At 42.0% G+C, this 19,557-nt stretch overlaps 1 long non-coding RNA gene across 1 annotated transcript; it reads left to right on the forward strand.

The window, feature by feature from the left end:
• The first annotated feature begins 590 nt into the window (after window positions 1-590).
• LOC147304943 (uncharacterized) lies at window positions 591-6,238 on the forward strand. Its single transcript, XR_015126667.1, has 5 exons — window positions 591-704; window positions 1,705-1,760; window positions 2,613-2,673; window positions 3,519-3,618; window positions 6,130-6,238. It is a non-coding gene; the product is annotated as an uncharacterized LOC147304943 (long non-coding RNA).
• Window positions 6,239-19,557: the final 13,319 nt, after the last annotated feature.

Below are 19,557 nucleotides of genomic sequence, written 5' to 3' on the forward strand. Positions count from 1 at the left end.
ACCACTAACATTGTTCATGCAGTTTTGTGCTTTTGTGATCAGAGAGTGTCCATTGTAGCTGGTGGGAACGAAAGATTGTAGCTGAGGAAGTGAACTGGCTACCTATTAATAAGAAATAGGACATGCAGAGGATGATTCCCTCACTTGTGTTGTTGAAGCTGTTTCTGATCCGGATTTTGATTTGTGCATACACAGTCAACCTGATTCAAGAAAGATCTAAAATATAAGAAGGTAATAGGGTAGATTAATTTTGTCAGACTTCAACAAAAGAGGTGGGCCAATTATTTGATTTCGGCCCAATTTACAGTTTTTTGGATTCTGACTAGACCTAGTTTTAAAATTGTTTTTGGATTGTGTTAGTGGACTTTTAACTTAATGAGCTAATGCTGTAAAATACTCTTTTTTCACAATAAAAGCCTGTAGTTTGGATATTTGATTTGTAGAAGAGGTAACATTCTTGCTTATCATATATTTTCTAGTGCAAAAAGCATTAGTTGAGTTTTTAATTCAATAATTTCACCCCTAATTAAGCATACATCCCAAAAGGGTATTTTACACTGAAAGCAACCGGATGTTGTTAAATTTGGTAGTAGGAAGTCAGCTGTTTTCCTGGCAGCATCCCATGACAAACAGAAACCAAAGACTGCTCCCGCTTTCTTTTATATACAGTCTCTATTTTAAACGGTTAAATAAAACAGTGACCGGTAAGTAATGATGACAGTCACGGGCATTTAACTTAAAGTTAATAATTATAATGTCCTCGTTAAAGAGACAACTAATCTAGAAAGTATAAAATAACGTTAGTTAGTTACCAAATGCAAAAATGGCTTCTAGCAATTAAATATTCGATAGCTCTTAGCTAACGCTGCTAACAGTTAGCTGTCTAAAACGCAGCTGTTTTCATGTCTTTAGTATGACACTTTTTAGTTGGGTAATCTAATGCAGCTATGGTGTTTTACCCTGTTAGTTAAACCATAAAATTATTGACATTACAACACATAAAATTAACTTTTTAATTACTAATTGATACCTTTCCTAGCAGTGCTAGCAAGCACTAGGTACACTTCAGTCAAAAGACTTTGTAAGAAGTCCTCTGAAACTCCTCTAAATGTAAAGATTGCTTAACATTTTTTCAAGATTACAAAAAACATGTCATTTAAAATAATTCTTACCACTAATGAAGAGCTTTTATCCAGTTTTGTGCTTTTAATAAATAGATAAAGTCCATACAAACACTGAAGGCTGCACACATACTCAAAGAGCTACATCCAGCTATATTGTAGATATGCTTGCAAAGGTGTGTGAGTACAAGAAAACAATTATTAGAATACAAAATGTTAAATTTGCTTGGATGAGAGGGTCCAGCAGTAGATCAGAGGAATAGGGAAGGATTTGTCTGTGTGTTTTAGTTTGGCTTAGCTGTAGGCTTGAGAGTGTGTGTGTAATTGTGTACAGGGAAAGGAATTTATTGACACTGGGGGTCTGCTGTCATAAAAGGAGACAGGAAGCTACAGTTGGGGGTTGCTGATGCTTGTACCTTTAATAAAAGTTCATAATTGCCATAACTTGGAAGTAGGTTTGCAGGAGACTCTCCACATGCTTATCTGTAAATGTAAGACAACAAGAGGCCAATGGCCCAGTGGATGCAGAGTGGGGGTCTCAGTGTTTGTAATATGTTAACTGTGTTTTGTATGTTGTCTAAAGGAATTTGGTGTAGATTGGGTGAGGAGATTACTTTTATGACCAGCAGGAAGCCACAGGTACAGACACCCACACCCACAGTGCTTTAACTGTTACGCACCCTCACCTACATGCACACTCATTCACGTGCTCGCACATACATGCACAAACACAGTTTTCAACACACCATGGGGGTTTTATGATGAGGTCACTTCTATAAAGCTGACTGTAACAAACAAAGGAGTGGGAGATCTGCAAAGGGACACCAGCCTTGCACGTCTTCCCTTCTAGAAGATGCATGCTTAACTGAAGATGAATAAAAGTTTTGTAAAATGGCTACTGAGTCCGGTGCCGTCTCTGGATGCCCGAGGAATAAAAAATAACCAGGGTGAAACTGATTTCGTAACAGGTGTCACACAAGCCAAGGAATATCAGATTTCTTCAGATAATACTATTTTTCAGGCATTAACAGGTGGGACAGACTAAACACTTGAAATGTGCAAATCTGATCTCTTTGCAATTAATATTCAGTGTAAAGCTGCCCTCAGTCATGAGAGCTGCACACATACCAGGATTAATCAGGGTAGATCTCACAGGTCAGTAATACTAGGGTGTAAGAGTCTTGCAGCTCAAAACCCACCTGCACAACAATGCAACAAAAGCTTTGACCTCTACAAATTATGCTGTGCTGGCATGATTTGGATAACTATTCAGATTTTTGTATAATCGCTATTTTAAGTTTTAATCTAGTTATATTTCTGACAGTCAGCAGCACTTGATTACTTCCACTCCATTTTGTGCTTGACCTAATCCAGGTCTGTATTCAGTGATGGATTAGCCATCTAGTAGCTAGAAAACATGAAAATCAACAACAACAACAAAAACCCCCATGAAATTAAAGCTATTAATCTTGTTTGGTTGTCTTCTTCTAGTATCGAGCATCAATCCAGGATTTCATGGATTTCGTATAAGAATAATACTAGTTCACATAAGGTATGCTAATATTTATTAACATCTCCCATTATGTGTTTTGTCTAATATATTTATCATTCCAAAACTACTGTAGATTCCTGTGTTTCAGTCCTCTGTAAATGTGGCCATACAAATATTGCAGTCAAAGAAAAGCTGCATATTCTTTATCTGCCTGCTGGGGGTTGAGCTGTCTGCTTGTCTCCATAAGATGGCGCAGTAGGCACATATTTTAGAGTTGGGGTCTAGTTTGTGTCTTCGTTTTAGGGTAGGGAGTAGACAGTAGATGGTGCTGGTGATTTATTATATTGGGGGAAAATGTCTAAATGAAGGATTAATTATTAAATGTCTGAAATGTTTGTGTTAATTGATCACAAATTTTGAGTTTAAATAGTTTTCATTATCAACTTTATCACTACTACTGAACAAAACCACTTCAGAGGTGTAAATATAAGTTTAGACTTACTCTGATTTGACTTAACAGGCTTAACCTCAAACTTGGGCGCAGCCAGCACCCTAATCACCTTCAGCATTATAACTCAGACAAGAGAATTCTGAAATCTTCATACACTGAAAAAAATAAAATGTGTTAAATGTAAATAATCAAATGTACCTCAGTCACTTACCAACTGTAACAGACCTGCAATAGCTTGCTGAGGACAGCTTCAGCGTGGCCACAGAGAGAAGAACCACTATGCCCAAGGGAGGATTATAGTAATTTCAGCAAAGATTGGACTGTAGGAGAAGAGCTGGGTGGAATATGTGCATGTGTGAATTTGCATGTATATGTGCATGTGTGAATATGGGAGATTGGGGTCATCGCTGACATTCATTATAATGAAGTCTTCACCCTGTCACCTCTCCCACAGTTGCTAAAAGCATCACACCCAATCTGCACTGGTTTCGTGGGAGGAAAAACCACGCAGAAGTGCATCACACATGGCCTGAGAGATAAAGGGCTGTTATAAGGTACTGTTTGACACAGACAGTAGGTGTGTTACTACAAACAGTTTTTTTTAAACCACTTTGACATTTGATAGATGGCCCTGATTATCCCAGTGCCTGTGCGTTTTACAAGAAAACTAAATGGATAATCCAGGTTTATTCTTAGTAAGCCTGATTATGTTAAGCTAGCTTGCAGTGATCCCAGGTAAGAGGGCTCAAACAGGTATTTCAGGGCTTAAAGAAAGAAACATTGTTTTAATTTTGTCTCCTTAAATGTGAATTGTAACTCTTTACTCCTTGAAAGCTTACTAGGAGAAACCACTGAAGCACTTTTTGTGAACTTGGTGCTTACTTCAGGCCTTCTTATAGAACAAAATGAGTGACGGTAGTGAGTTTGGCCTCTGCCTATGCAGCTACTGAGGTGGCAACACTCAGGAGAGGAGAGGGGATGTCGTCACATTTCATCTTTATGGGGAAAAAGGTGAAGAAGAACAAGGGGAAAGCTCAAGCTAATAGAAATGAGGTAATCGGTGTCAGATCAGCTCCCTTTTATATTTATATTACATATAGACCTGTTTTTCCATTACCACTAATTTTATCTCCCCAATTAATTAAATTAAAACAAAAAAACACAAGTGTTGATGCTAATCTTCATTTAGATCTGTCTCCTCAAGGCCTCTGAACTCTGAATGGTAATCTTGTATAAGAAATTAAGAAAGTTTGAGCCGTCGTTTTGTTGTCTTTGGCTCAGAAAATATCTGGAAATGCTTTCCATTGCTCTAGTTGTGCGCTTGAGTAGAACTAAGTTTGCTTCTTTGTTGGGGACTACTGCTAAGCTCTTCCCTCACCTCTCCTGAGTGTAATTTTATTGGATGCCCACTGCTTCTCTGCCCTTTCCCAGACAACTTTGTCCATGAATTGCTTTAGACTTGAATGAGCTCAGTGTCTCCCTATACAAGACCTCACTAGCAACTAAAAAGTTTGAGTAAAAAAGTACCACAAACTTGTACTAAGTCATATAATATATATATGATGTCAACCTTCATCATATATATGAATATACTCAAAAATTAGATCTAACTCCTGGTCCTTTTTTTCCCCTAGTAAATTGTATACAGTGCTCGTGATTGGGTATACTTTAAACCATTGCTAAAAAGAGAAATGTTGCCTTCAGCCACCCAATATTCAAATTAACACCAGCAGAATAATAAACCTGGCAATAATATTGATCTCTTGTATTCTATCTTATTGTTACAGAGGGCTATTTTCTTTTACCTCAGATTATCTGATGACTATTATTGTGTTGTAGCATTTCCCCAATTAGCCGTGTGGGGCTGAGGATAGAATGAGTAATTCCAACAAACGTATTTATTTTTGTTTATATTTTCATCTGTGGAAATATTGGGTATTTTTGTGTGTGTGGGTGTCTGTGTATGGCTGCAGCCATACATTGCAGAGAGCACTCTTCTATGTGAGCAAGTGTGTACTTGTGTGTTGCGGGTGATGTTGACTTCCTGAGGCTGATCACCACCTTCTTTCCCAGCGTCTTGTTTTTGCCCATCTCTCCGCCTTTGTGGAAGTTGTGTGGGCACCCTCTGGATTGCCTCACCGCCGAAGCATGCCGGACCCTGTTATCCAGCTATCCATCTGTGTTATTGATTTTTTTTTTCTTTTCTTTTTTTCCCCCCTCTTTGTAGAGTTTCATCTTTCCTCCACTTTTCTGTAGAGCGATGGAGAGGGAGGGAGTGTGAGAAAGGAGGGGCGAGCGAGGGGGCAGAGCACAGATCTGAGAGGTGGGGGTGGGGAGGTGGAGGGATGGAGCGTTGGAGGAGTGGAGCAGCGGTGGGGCTTCTGAGCGTAGGGGTGTAAGAGGTTGGGGTGGGGGGCACTCAGCCTGGACTATGGATGAGCAGAGATGGGGAGAGAGAGAGAGAGAGAGCCTCTTGAAGTGTTGAAGCTTCTCCCTCTCTTTCTCTTTCTCTCCTCTTCGTTTCTCTCCATTCTCATGGGAGCATCCCCCCCCTCATCCTTCTCCTTCCTCCCTCCTTCTCCAAGGCGCCTCTGGTACACACGCTCCACTTGCCACCCCCCTCCTCCTCCTTCTCTTCTTCCTCCTGCCTCTCGCTCCGTCCGCCTGCCTGCCGTCTCTCCATCCCGGGGGGCTCGGGCAGTGCTGGCGGCACAGCCGTGATTTGCAGGAGATTTGTCTAAGTGAGAAGCAATTAGTGCGCCTAAGCACCGCTAATGTATGCACGCTGGGGCCGCCCCTCCTGCTTGGCACTGCCAGGGCCAGGCCGAGCTAGGGCATGGTTTACCTTCTACATAGTCTGCACTTCTTCCTTTCATCCGGAGCTGTCATCTTGCTCCAGCCATAACCCGGTGCTTGGTGATCTATGACCATAATGTGACTTAGCAGGCCACTTAGCTGTGCTACTGTTTACCACATCACTTTATAGCAAGTATTCAGAACTATGTATTCTCCAAAAGGTGGCAGTTTAGAGTGGGGTTGTGAACCTTCTCTCCTCTAATCTTCAGCGAGGTGCATGGAAGTCACTTCTGTCCTTCATCTTCTCCCACACAAGTTTCCACTGCAGGCTCGGCGGAGGCTTCAGTAAACCTGGAAAGTTAGGTCTGTGAATGATGGTGAGTGGTAGCATAATTTGAGTGTGGTTATCCATCCACACATTAGTGTACACACTCAAATGAACACACACACACACATTATAAACACTTGCACAACAAAGTGGAACAGTGGTGGGTGGTAGGATTCCCTTTGAAACCTGCGGTGTAGAAAGGCTTGTTTGCGATCGAGCATGCATGAGGGACGTTTCTGCATGGTGTGACTCTCCAGCTACTTGAAAATGAACTTTGCCCTTTTCTACATGTTCACTCTCTCTTAGTCAGACAAAAACAAGATTAAGTCTGCTCATCCTTGCGCCGGTGCTGACTGCCTTCCAAGTGGGAGCCTACATGGACTGTGGGTGGTTTTGAAGCAAAGTGCTTGTTAATTAAAGATAGGCTAATTACTGGCGCTTCTTAGCCTGGCTTTTGCGGCGCTGATAAGAGGATAATCCCGGAGAGAAAGGCGTAGATCGAAGTGGTCCCGGGTAGACCAGGCCTCCTGCTCGACTGGGCCGGAAGAAAATAAACCCCCCATCCTTCCAACCCCCTCCTGTCCTCTCTCTTTTTCTTTAAAGAGCAGGCCTTGCAACCAGAGTATAGAATATTCAAGCAAGCTGCACTTCAGCTGGAGGAAGCCTACATAAAAGGCTCAGGGACATTAACCATTGCTTGTTAGGCTGAGGGTTTCTGAGTCTCATTTTTTACATCCACAAGTTTAGCGTTGGGAAGTGTTTTAAAATGATCGACTGACTTTTATTAATTCCTGTGTGGAAATTCGTTTGTTGCCTTTTCCCCATGTGAGAAGGTCACATTAGCTTCAGAGTTACATGGGCTACACATGGTGTGATTTACTGGCTTTCTCACAGTCACATGAGCAAGTTGGATGTCTGTAATTTGGTTGCTTGTTTGTGGTCAAATAACTATATCCATCCTCATTCCACATACATGAACACACACGCACACACACAGAGTCATGTAAATAATCACATTTATAATCCGCCTCACATTCAGATGACTGAAAGGTTGCATGACCCAACTATCATTCACGTGCCTCTAACCCATATTTTGTTATGGTGAGCTAGCCATTAGCACTTGCTGGGCTGTTCCCATATGCTGGGCCTCCACAGATCTATAATTCAGAGGTGGCAGATGTCCCCATGCAATATTCATGAGTGCCGTTCCAAGCCAGGCTAGCAAGCGAGCTTGCGGTAGAACCGTCACAAGGTCCCTGAATATAGATGGTGTGTTCGATGTTGACCCGCGAGTGCACCTTTCCCGCGACTCCTTCATGCAAATGTGCCACAATGAGATTCTCATAGACGGGGTTTTAGCAAGTCACTCTCTCAGAGAACCGATAGCATCATGGGGTTTGGAAGGGACATAGGTGTTGTGGTGATGGTCTTTGGTTATGTATGAATAATTGTAGGAGTCACGAAACAGTCTTTCTTAAAGGGGCACGCCATTGCTTTTAAGTGTCATTTCAGTTGTGAAAAAGTTGTGCTGGGTTTTGACACCAGTCCGATTAAGGTGTAGAGTCAGTCAACATATCAGTATTTTCTCTTAGCTCTTGTAGTATCCACCCTATAGCTGCAGATAGTTTTGGTTTTATTCATCATGGTTTTGGAGCAACCTTTACTGAGACTTCTGATCTCACTCATTATCCAGAAAGTAATCAGATTTTCTTCAGTGTCACTTTGTTGTTGACTTGGTTCGTGTATAGAAGCAAGAGTTAGAGACCATCTAAAGATGGAAATTGAAACCCCGTTGCTTTAAAATGAATGAGTAAAAATTGAAGTTGCTTCTACAAAGGTAAAAGCAAAATCAGATGTGAACATCTTCAAATAAGACTCAGAGACACCTGCTTCTAAGTGAGAAAACGTAGCATTTTATACTTTTGTTCCTCATTTATTCTTATTGCATGTGGGAATATAAAATACAGGTGCTGAGAAGGAGGCCGCATTTTGTGTGTACGTGCATGAGCACGAAGGGTCTATGTAAATCACACCTACATACCTGAAGAGACAGCAGCGCTGTGTGCTGATATCCTCAAAGAGTGGGAGATAAAACACACAGGCACCCAAGATCACAAGCCGCCGCCAGCTCCAAGCCTGGCCGGCGCTGAACCGGCAACTCGATACCTCCTCCGGAGCCCTGCGGAGGGGGAGTGGGTGTGGGAGAGAGGCTTCCATAAAGTCTGGTCGGCCGTAACCTGAGCTCCCAGCAGACAGCCACGGTGCCTCGCAGTCAGGCACGGAGGAGTGTGTGTTCGTGTGTGTGTGTGGGAGAGAGTGCGTGTGTTTTGAGATGGGATGGGTGACATGCTGCCACACGCTTGTTACCACGGTTGGGATCAGGCCTGTGTGCGTTTGTAGATTACAAATACTCTTAAACCACTCTGAAATTCCTGTTTCTGTGTCAATACATCGATTTCTTTTTAAAAATGTATTCATTTTCTTACAGCGACCCCTCTTCTCTGAAACTGATATAGACCATGAGATGATGGGACCTTTGTCACAGAGTCACTGAGCTTTTCTTCCCTTCAGGCTTCAGGCTTTTCTCCAATATCCTCCCTCTTTACCCTCAGTGAGCTTCCAACGTGACTGTCATCCAAAAGCATCTGAGATGTCAGTGAGCAGAAAACTACCGTCGGCTGCCATCTTGCTTGCTTTTGCTGCCAGAGTGCTGCCCTTTACAGATGTGAGCTCAGTGTTTGTGGTGCAGGAGCGTATTTGAGGTGAAGGAGAAGTAGTGCTTGGGGTGGGGGGAATAGAATGTGCTTGTCTCTGGGCTGGCAGAGGGACAGGAGCCTCTTGTGCTGTAGCGGTGGGTGAGGAGGTTAACTGAGCCACAGCAGAGCCAAGATGCTGCCTGGGATATTGACAGGTTGGAACCTGAGGGCTCCTGCAGGATAGGAACACACTGCCAGAGGCTTGGTTACCACCACTGCCTGCCTGCCTCGGAGGGAAGGAGGGGTGTTAGGAGAGTGGGCTAAAAGGAGGAGCAGGAGGAGGATAATTTGGAAAGTGTAGATATAAGACAAGAGTCTGAGATTTCTTCCTTCTACATGGATACAAAAAATTGGATTATAAGAAGGGCATGACTGGAGTGATATTTTTGCAGTCATTATTGTATTGATGAGAATTTTGCGTTTGTAGAGTAAAAAATCCCAAAAGCAAACGCTAAACTGCATGTAAAACCATTAAATTGATGTTCCTTTAAGGGCTTAATGATTCATACAGGCAAAAGCCCTCATTTGTTACTTTTCAATTACATTTCAATTGGAATAATATGAATTTTAATACATCGTTTTGTGAATCAATAGCACAACCAGATCACATCTCTGCTGAAGTAGCACTATTTTTTTGAATACTCGCCAAGTCCCAGAGATTGGAAAACAGAGTAAAATCTGTATTAAAGATTTGTTGCGGTTCCACCATCTTTGCGTAGCTCCGCTTTGCTGCTTTCACTCGGTAAGGAGCTGAGTTTATGGTCTGTGTGGTTCAGGGTCATTTGCCATGGTAACAGTGGACCAGGTCAGAAGGTGATTGGCTTAGCTGAGAAGGGTGCTGGCGGCTGTTTGTTGATTCTCTGATAGGGGTGACCTACCCCTGACCTCCACACAAATCAATACTGCCTCCTTAAACTTTCATTTGTCCTCATTTGGTCATGCTCACCCGCGCTTGGGAGCAATTAAAGTGTCTTTTTAAATCTAGAAAAAGCACGGCTTTACCGCAAACCGAATTTAGATGGAGACATCTTTATGCACTATTATTCATATATTGAAAGTTGCAATGTTACTGTACTCTTAAGAAGCTCTAAGAAAATATTGGTTTGCTTAGATTTGCTGTATGTCCGGGTTTTTACGTCTGTAGCGTAATCTAAAATAGAAATGGAAACTGGCCTGGCTCTTTTTTTTTTTTTTTTTTTAAGCGTAGGCGAACAGAAGGTTAGTAAATTTCCAGTCACATGGTGATTTCACAGAATGATTTTGTGTTCTGTTTATAGAGAATTTGCGTGGTACAGGGAGTCCCTCCAACGCAGGAAAGCCTTTGAGAAGCTCCTTCCTGTTTCTTTACCTCCTCTTCATTGCACTTTTGTTTCTTTCTCTCCTCTCACCCCCTCATTCTCACTTTCACCACCCGTAATCCCCGGTGTAGCCCACGAGGTTACAATGTTCCTCTGCACGGCAGCAGGGCTGTGTGGGCTCCTTGTTGTTTTTGTTTTTTTTCTTTTGTTTTTTGTTTTTTTCTTTTTTGCACATCTCACATGTATTTCTCCATTCTGGGTTCACCCTTTTCCACTCCCCCACAAAGGGAATCACCTCACTGGAAGGCGTTTTTGTTAATTATGTGGGCAGTTACACTGAAACATTATAGTCATACACAGAGTGAGTGACATAACATGGTGTCATGACAGGTCAAAAATACAATCTGTGCCTCTGAGCTTGTTTGTGACCGTGTGTCAGACTCAAAGCTTCGATACTTTATTGCTGCATCAGTGTAACTGGCAGGAAATTGCCTCGGTTCAGCTTAAGGTACGAAACATAAACAGCATTAGATGTTTGCTTTACAGTGACGCACGCACCACTACTGCTGAGCAAATTCTCACTGCGGATTGGTTTCAAGAAAGTATTACTATGAGTTTCATATTGGGAACAAAAGGCTAAATAATTTCTTTTGTAAAGTCACTGTCCTGTTCTAGCTCTTACTTCCATCATATTCGTGGTTTTAATATAGAACTGGCTGCTATTATTCATAGAAAAAGATACAGTGTTAAGTTTCATGAGATGAGTAATGTTTGCTTGTGATATAAATGTGTGATGGCATCAAAACATTTATTTGGAAATGCCACAGATTATTAATGTAACTCTGGCTATGATGTCATTACCCCTTCGTTTCTGTAACAGACGGTCTGAAGCCAGAGTACAGCCTCAAGCACTCTTGGCTCGTTTGAACATAGAGTAGACGTATGCGTCTGTGTGTGACCTACAGTGTATCATCTCAAGAGAGTTTTGCTGTCATGCTTGTTGGGAGGGGTGTGTGCGTCGTGGCCGTGGCTGCGTGGAGCAGCAGCAGCACAGGAAACGCGTCAAAGCACTGAGAGCTAACTGGAACCAGATGTTTGAGGCTACCGACCGGGGGATTCTTGCTGTGGAACAAGAGCGTCAGCGGGGGAAGTTCACTTCCCCTTCACTGCCTCGCTATCTTCTCTGTCTTGTATCTGAAGCTTTTCTTTTGTAGTCGTTTCCTTATTTATCAAAATTGCTCTGTGTTTCTGCAGTTTGTGGTTGAAACGGCTAAAAGAGCGTAAGAGATGAGCAAGATGACCAAGAAATTGACTTTCTGAGTACCCCACATATCGAGGGCAGTCACGTCTTCCAAAATTATGTGTAAACCTAAAATGAGAAGGTTCAAAGAGGATAGAAACTAGGGTTTGCATCAACAGATACTTAATTTATTCACATATTTGCATTTGAGCTACAGTATGTTGCAGTTATTGGGTTTGAACTGTAGATATCGCACAACTCTACTGATGCAGCCCAGTGCACTTTACTCGTTTTCTTTATACTGCCCTGCCTTATAGTAGTGGAAGATAGAGCTGCCCTGCTCTCTATGCCTGGGAGCATTGCCTGCTCTCCTCTGTTTCAGACTTGCAAACATACGGTCCACCTGTGCATTTAACCACACATCCATAAAAACTGAGAAATATAAACTTTTTATTTACTCGAGTATAACAATCATACATGGTACTCAATGATGACCAGTGCACTGCTGGTGCTTTAAGAGCACGACTCCAGCTTCTTTCCTGGTGTTGGTGGATTCCCTGATCCAGGCCACTGGATAAAAATGACAAACCAAATACACCCAAACACTGTCCTGTGGTGACAAGTGTTTGGTAATATTAACTGCCTATTGATAGAAGCCATAGCAATAACAGGCAAGATGCTGAAGCAGTCATAGAAGATAAGGTAAGATGACTCTATCAGTTTTTGGTCAGAGTGATTTTCTTTGTTGGTCGCAGGTGATTGGGCCCAGCCTGAAGGTCCCATAGCTGTGGTGCAGCTTTCGGGTGGCTGTTAGTCTTATCATCACACACGTGCGCCTGCACACAAACACACGCACGCACGCACACACACATATACTCTCAGCGTCCCCTCTGACCCCGGCCGTTTCCTGCCCTTGGCTGATCTATTGGCTGATGCCTGCCCTGTGACTGTAGAGGAAAAAGAGGAGGAGAGAAAGTGGCGCTTGTGGCCTGTCCCGGCGAATCGATATCCGTCTCGTATCCGTGAGCTGTGCCTGACCCTTGGCCGACCTTGCTCAGCATTGGCAGTTGGAGTTCGTGGTTTTTTCTTTTTCTTTTTTTTCGGTGGGGTCTGAAAATGCGGGAGGCACATTGACTTTTACCCCGTCGCTAATAAAGGTCTGGGGCTGCAGAAGAGTGTGAAAAGTCCTGAATTAAATGTGCTGGCCCGACGAGGCAGCAACGACGTGTCTGAAAAACACTGAAATAACAGGAAATATTTGGTGTGGCTGCTGTTAATTTCACATTTGGTCAGCTTTTTATATTTTTATATGACCTTTCTTTAACTAGGAAATCCCTGCATTGTTAAAAGTAACATCCTAGGGATTAGTGAGATGTGATTATTACATGGAGACAATGAATAATATCTCATTTTCATGCATGACGTGGATGTTAAGGCTAGCCAATGAATCGTCCTTACCTCCATGCCATGGTCTCAAGAATAAAAGAAAAAATGTAGTAAAAAGTTTTCAGTTTTTATTTAAAATTTTATGTGGATGACTCTGTGGTGCTCCTGGCTGAGATACTAAAAGCCTCTCGGATTGTGCGATTGTGTGTGTGCGTACGTGTGCATGCCTATATGTGCAAGACCCACACAAAACTTGTCTTGACGTTAGTTTGCTCGTTGGACTCAGCCTTGCGTGCTGTTGGTGTGTGCTGATAGAGGCTCCAGCTCCCGGGCTAAGCGGGGCTGTGGGTGCTAGCCGCCGTCGGCACTAATTGAACCCTGCCGCTAAGGTAAGGGGGGGAGGAGGCTGTCAGTGAGAGAGAGAGAAAGAGAGAGCGTGAAAAGAAAAAAGAAGGAAGAAAAAAAATAGCGAGGGCGAAGTGCCCCTGGGGGGTTGGGTCCCTGCCTGCCTGCCTGCCTGCCTGGCTGCCTTTCGTTCTCCAGCTCCTTCCCCCCTCCCCGTCTAAATAGCCATGCCGGCGCTCCAGGGCTTCCTGTGCCTTATCTGCTGATAATTGGGCACTGGAGCTCCACAGCTCGCTTATGAAATATAGATTCCTGACGGAGGGGAAGGATTGGGGGGTAGAGGAGGAGGTAAGGTGGTGGAGAGAGTGTGCAGGCAGAGAAAAGCCCCTGGACGTATCAGAGAGTGTGGAGCCTTGTGGGCTCTGCTGTGTTGCTCTGGCTCATTTAGCAAACACAGCCCCAATAGTTAGGGCGAAGGCCTCTGTGCTGAGCAGCCCACACTGTCACAGACAATTGAAAGACAATGCTTTGTTCCTATTGTTCGTTGCACCCGCAGGGTTCAAAGAGCTATAAATTGCGGGGGTGAATTACTTTTTCTTTTTTCTTTTTTTGGTGTGTGTAGTTTGTCGCGGAGCATGTGAAATCTTCTAAGCAATTTCAAACGTGTTGCAGAGAATTGGCCGATACGTAGCGCAGTGCTTGGTGTTTCACTGAATGTCTGCTGGAAATGGTTTGAATGAGTAGCCTGCCCAACTGCAGTTGCCATTTAACCATGTCCTGATGAGGGTATGTTATGAAACGCTATGTGTGCGAATGGGAAAGGATGTTATTTTCCTGCAGTGTAATCGGGATGCCATCTGCAGTCTCATGGGGGAATGTTATTAGATCACAACATGGAGATCAAATCCCAGAGAGAGAGAAAGGAGGGAATACTCTGCTGGGTGCTCGGCACAACATCCCATTTATCCAAGGCTGGTTTTGCTTTAGGCTTTGAGCAAGGTTGTTCATTTGGGGTTTCATTTTCTATGTGTTATCTAATCTTTTTTTTTTTTTTTTGGTGAAATATTTTGCTACCTCAATAGAAAAACAAAATTTCTTCTAGTAAAAAGGCATTTTAATGTGGCAGATGAGGTGAGTAGTAGTGTTTTTTACATTTCATTAGTGTAGTGGTTAACACATTAGCCTAACATGTGAAAAATCCCTAGTTTCAGATTGATAGGAAGCACAAATGCCTGGGAGGGTTGCGTCAGAAAGAACATCCAGCATAAAAGTCTGCCAAATCAAATGTGGGGATCCAGCTACTGTGACAACTCTTTGTGAATATGCTGAAAGCCGCTTGGTTGTGAACTTCCAGAAATGTCCAGAAAAGGCTCATGAATACACGATCCCTGTGGAGATCTTTAAGCAACAGCACAACACTGGTGTCTTCGTTCTATGTTGTTATTTATCTTCAGGTTCATTTAAAAGACACTCACACGCTGGCAGGTGTATGTTTGTCCCACTTACATGATGTGCAGTTGGATTAATAAATAAAGGACTACATGCCCTTTTCGGGTAGTGGACTGGAGTTTGGGATTTAAACATTTTCTGCATGAGTTTTGCGGCTTTGTAGCCAAATACAAGCTTTATAACAACAAATACATGAAGTTTTCTTGTACTCAGAGGGCAGTGACACGGACATTTTTTTAAAACAAGTTCTATACCACTGTGAATGTGAATGTATTATTATTTTAAAAACATCCTCACTTCTGAACTGTGGCCCAGAGGCGGAGAACCCAGTACGCTGAGTTAAGGCCTCCATCATCACATTGACCAAAGTTACCATGGGAACCAACACAGTGACTCACCTGTTACATGTTTTAGTCCCAAATCACCTTTATTTACGGGACACAAATATCCGCGCTGGGTTATGCATCGATCTTGGCACGGACATGCCCCGCTCCTTGTTCATTTCCCTTAGACCACTGGGGCCCTATTGGTCAATAGTAAATGCAACTCCCTACACTATGGGCCAGACAAATTCATTTCAATTACAATTAGCATGGAGGCCCAGCGGCTGATTTATAGCCTTGTTTTCCTTCCCGTGCATTCCCTCGCGCATTAATCACCCCCCCCACGCTGGCCCATGTGATCCTCACTTCATCTACCTGCCAAGGCAGCCGCCTTGCCGTGCATTCCTGGATCTCTTTCCCTCCTCTTTCCATCTTGATCTCTTGTCCTCCTTTGCTCTGACTGCAGGGAGCAGTAGTTGTCCTTAACTTTCACCTGACAAACCAAAGAGTGAACCAACGCTTAACTTAGACCCAGGATTTCTGATTGGCGATCATTTATCATGCGCTATGGTTGTAAGGCAAAAGCAATTTAAAGTTGTGGTCTCCCCCATATTTAAAAAATATAAAATTACAACAGAACACCAAAAAGAGTGTGGTGTACAGTACTATGCAAAAGACTTGAACCTCATTTCTTTATATTTTGCCAGCAAAATGGGAAATGCGTGGAACGATTAAATTGAAATATGCAAACATACATATAAAAAGGTTTTTTTGGGTTTTTTTTTACAATTCTAACAAGCTTGAAAGTAAATATTTTAATATTTGGCATGACCACGTTTAACCTTGAACATAACTCTCTTAGATGAGCTTTCTTGTAATTTCTTTAATAGTTAAAGCATAATTCTCTAGGCTTGTTAAAGGAAATCCAAAGCTCTTCTTGAATTTTGGCTGTCTGCAGAGGATCCCCAAGTGCTTTAATAAGTAATGTAGGGGGCCAATCTGTGACTGATAGGAAAATAAACAATAACATACTGTCCAGGTAAGTTTTTACTACATTGGCGGTGTGTTTAAGATCATTGTAATGCTGAAGTTGTTTCTAATCAGATGCTTTCTGCATGGTATCGCATGGTGGATCAAAAACTAATAGTACTTTTCTGTGTTTATAATTCCATCACTTTTGATAAGATTCCTACACCACTGTCTGAAATGCAGCCACAAACCATGACAGGGTCTGCGCCGTGTTTTATAGATGGCTGTAGACACTCACCGTTGTACGTCTCTCCGGACTTCCTTGCATAACAATGACTAATTTGAAATCAAAATTTTAAATTTGGAGTCATCACTCCATAAGAGCTTTTGTCACCAACTTCAAGCCCAGTTCTTGTGTAATTTTTCATACTTCAATCTTTTCTCCCAGTTTCCCTTTCTTAAGAATTGCTTCTTGGCATGAACCATGCCAACACTGGTTCATCCCTTGAGTTAGGGGCCTTTTTATGCTTGAATAATACAAGGGTCAGTTTTAGGTGGCTTAACAAACAGCAACCACAAAAACATTCCCCTGAGAATGGCTAGGTAGAAGAACTGGACTGAAAATGAGTAAAAATGCCGCTAATGCCCAAATAAGTACTTTGGAGGATGTTCAGAAAGCCTAGAGAACAGTCACTTAAGATAATTTTACATAATTATAAAATATTATTAATAACAATTTGAAAGTCTGGCTTCTTGGTACCGTATTATAGAAAAATAAAGGGGTGTCTCAAGACTTTATATAATTAGAAAAACTTGCATTTGAACTCCTAAGAACGCACAATATTTAAAAATCTCCAAACATGCAAGCAGGATACACACCCAGCTAGATCAAATCCTAGGTATTTACCCAACCTGTGCTTAGGATGAACATGCCTATTACATATTTATGGCATTCCAGTACTTCCTGCAGGCCAGAATCCAGGTTTGGAAGTTATCTGTCTTGACTGTGAAATGACGTGATAACCACAAAGCTCTCTCATCCTTCACTTGGCCATTTGGTTACCATCAGGCTGGGATTAAAAGGCCTGTTTTGAATAGTCTGGAAACTGTTTGGGACAGAGCAGCATTTCTCCAGCCTTTTTGTGCTGTGTGGAGGCTGAGTCATCCTTGCACAGACGTTTCCACTGGGATAATGTACCAATTCTTGGTGGCCATGCTCAGTCTTGTTTATACTGCACTGTCCGTGGCCCTGCGGATCTGGGCTCAGCTCGCTTGCTCCTAACCTGCGTCGCCTTCTCGCCTCCTAACTCTATGACATTGTACCTCATATGTTTGTGTGGGTCAGATTGGGGGTAGTGCTAGTGACCAAAGCTGTGGTTCCTCTGTGGAAAGCCAGTGGACTCAAAGTGCCAATAAAAACAGAAGATGGTATGCTGTTCTGGGCAGACTAAACATCTGCTGGGACAACATCCTGTGTTGAGCTTCTGTGAAAGGTGGGTGGTGTTGTTTGAATTTACGTGTACCTAGATAAAAATGGCTTCCACCTTCTCCAACAAAGTGGAAGTAAATGGAAAAAACCCCACAAAAACCCCTCTGGATATTTGTTATGTTCGATTCTGTTCTTTGGTCTAGACTGGACAGCAAACGCTGGGCATTGTTGAGGACAATATGGAACTTTTATTTACATTTTTATTTATGTTTTTGCACCTTAATAGGATTAATTAAAAAAAAAGGACTGCCTTTGTTTAAACTTGCAAGTTTGACCATATCAGTCTAAAATTTTAGCCTGTTTTAAAAAAAAGTTTCCATCACCTCAGATAAATGGAAATTGAGCCAAACTAGCATTTGGCTATTGGTATATTTAATCCTGTATTAAGAATTAATAAGAATTACATTTTTGGTTTTTATAGTTTAAAAACTTTCCAAAGCTTTATTGAATACTTGGAAGCCGATGACTATCCCTGTTTAAAATATATGAGCAAAATAAAACCGAGTGGCCTGAGTGAGAAACTTAAATGCATGTACTCAATGGCCCAAGCAATGCAGAAGCACACCATGAAGATAGAAGACTTTTTTGTTTTATTTATTTATTTTTGATAATTCATGTGACAGGATGACATCTGGAAATCTGTTGTGAAGTTCAAACTAACACTTCCATCAATGTTCTTGATGTCGTAATCCTAATTATTGCCCATAACAATGTCATTTTAAAATAATTATGAATACTTGATGGCTTTATAGCAACTGATCACACGCTCTAAAACAGTTACACTGTATAAACCTCAATCTTGATTTTGGGGGGAGGGGTGACAGCTTTGAGTCCCTAAGCTCTAACCCCTCTAAAAGATGGCTGCAGAGGAACCAGACTAAGAACCTAAATGAGAGACTTGCGTGCATTGTTTTGCTTGATGATTGTATTTGAGATTTTTTTTACTCTACAGGAAACCATTGAATAGTTAATATTTGTGTGATTTGCTCACTTTACAACAATCTACTGTGAACGTTAATCAGCATTAAAAAATTATTGTTGAACCAAATCCTCTGTGGAGTTCAGCAGATGGTAGTGGGAGGGTTTTTCCTGTTTTTAAAATGTCACGCTAAAACTTTTTTGTGCCTTTTTGTTGTTTCTAAATTTTAATAACAAGGCCATTTAAAGTGGGTAGCAATATACTGTGAGGTGAGGAATTTAAAAGCTAAGTGTCACTGGCACAGACTCGCATAAGCTCATGGGACACTTCATTAGTTACACCTTGCTAGTACTGAGTTCAACTCCCTTTTGCCTTCAGAACACACAATTCTTCGTGGCATTTATTCAACATTCTCACAGATTTTGGTCCATATTGACACAGTGGCATCACACAGTTGCTGGAGATCTGTCTGCAGTGCATCTTGCTATCAACCCAAAGCAGTCTGCCCATTCTCTTTTACACTGGATCATCCTCTGTAAACCCTAGAGATAGCTGTGTGAAGGAACTCTCAGTAGATCTGCAGCTTCTGAAATACTCAGACCAACCTCTCTGGCGCCAACAACCATGCTGCGTTCATTCTTCTTCATGTCTTTATGCCTAAATGCATGGATTTTCTGCATTGTGATTGGCTTATTTGCATTATTAAGCAGTTGAATGTGGTTGATCAAGAACTCTTGTTTCACGTTTTCAACCAGAAACGCTTCGTTCTGTGTGAATATCTTTACGTTTGTTAGTAACACAAGTGCGTGGGTTTGTTAGGAACAAATGCATTCAAATGCAAAACGGTACAGATCTGAATGTGAATCCTTGGACTGAGTTCTTGCAGTATTATATGCATTCATGCCACACATAATGAAAATGCCTACAGACAGTTATTTTTATTGATGTGAGCTATTCCCATGAAAGTTAGTTTTTTTTTTTTTTTTTTTTTTTTTTTTTTTTAAATGACATCAGAAACAGCAGTATGCGACATTACGTGATGGCAGAGCTTCAGTTCATCCTTTGTCATTTTTTTTTTTTTTTTTTTTTTTTTTTTTTAATAAATAGGACAGGGGGAATGAATGAGAGAGAGAGGGGGAGAGAAAGAAAGAAAACCCAAGGGGAGAAGAGACGGTGAGAAGGGGGGGGAAGAGAG

The sequence above is a fragment of the Aulonocara sp. 'chitande type north' Nkhata Bay genome, linkage group LG20 (genome assembly GCF_057382095.1).
Source record: "Aulonocara sp. 'chitande type north' Nkhata Bay isolate Kocher_YH1m ecotype deep benthic linkage group LG20, A_spYH_male_GT1.1, whole genome shotgun sequence".
In the NCBI taxonomy this organism is placed as follows: domain Eukaryota; kingdom Metazoa; phylum Chordata; class Actinopteri; order Cichliformes; family Cichlidae; genus Aulonocara; species Aulonocara sp. 'chitande type north' Nkhata Bay.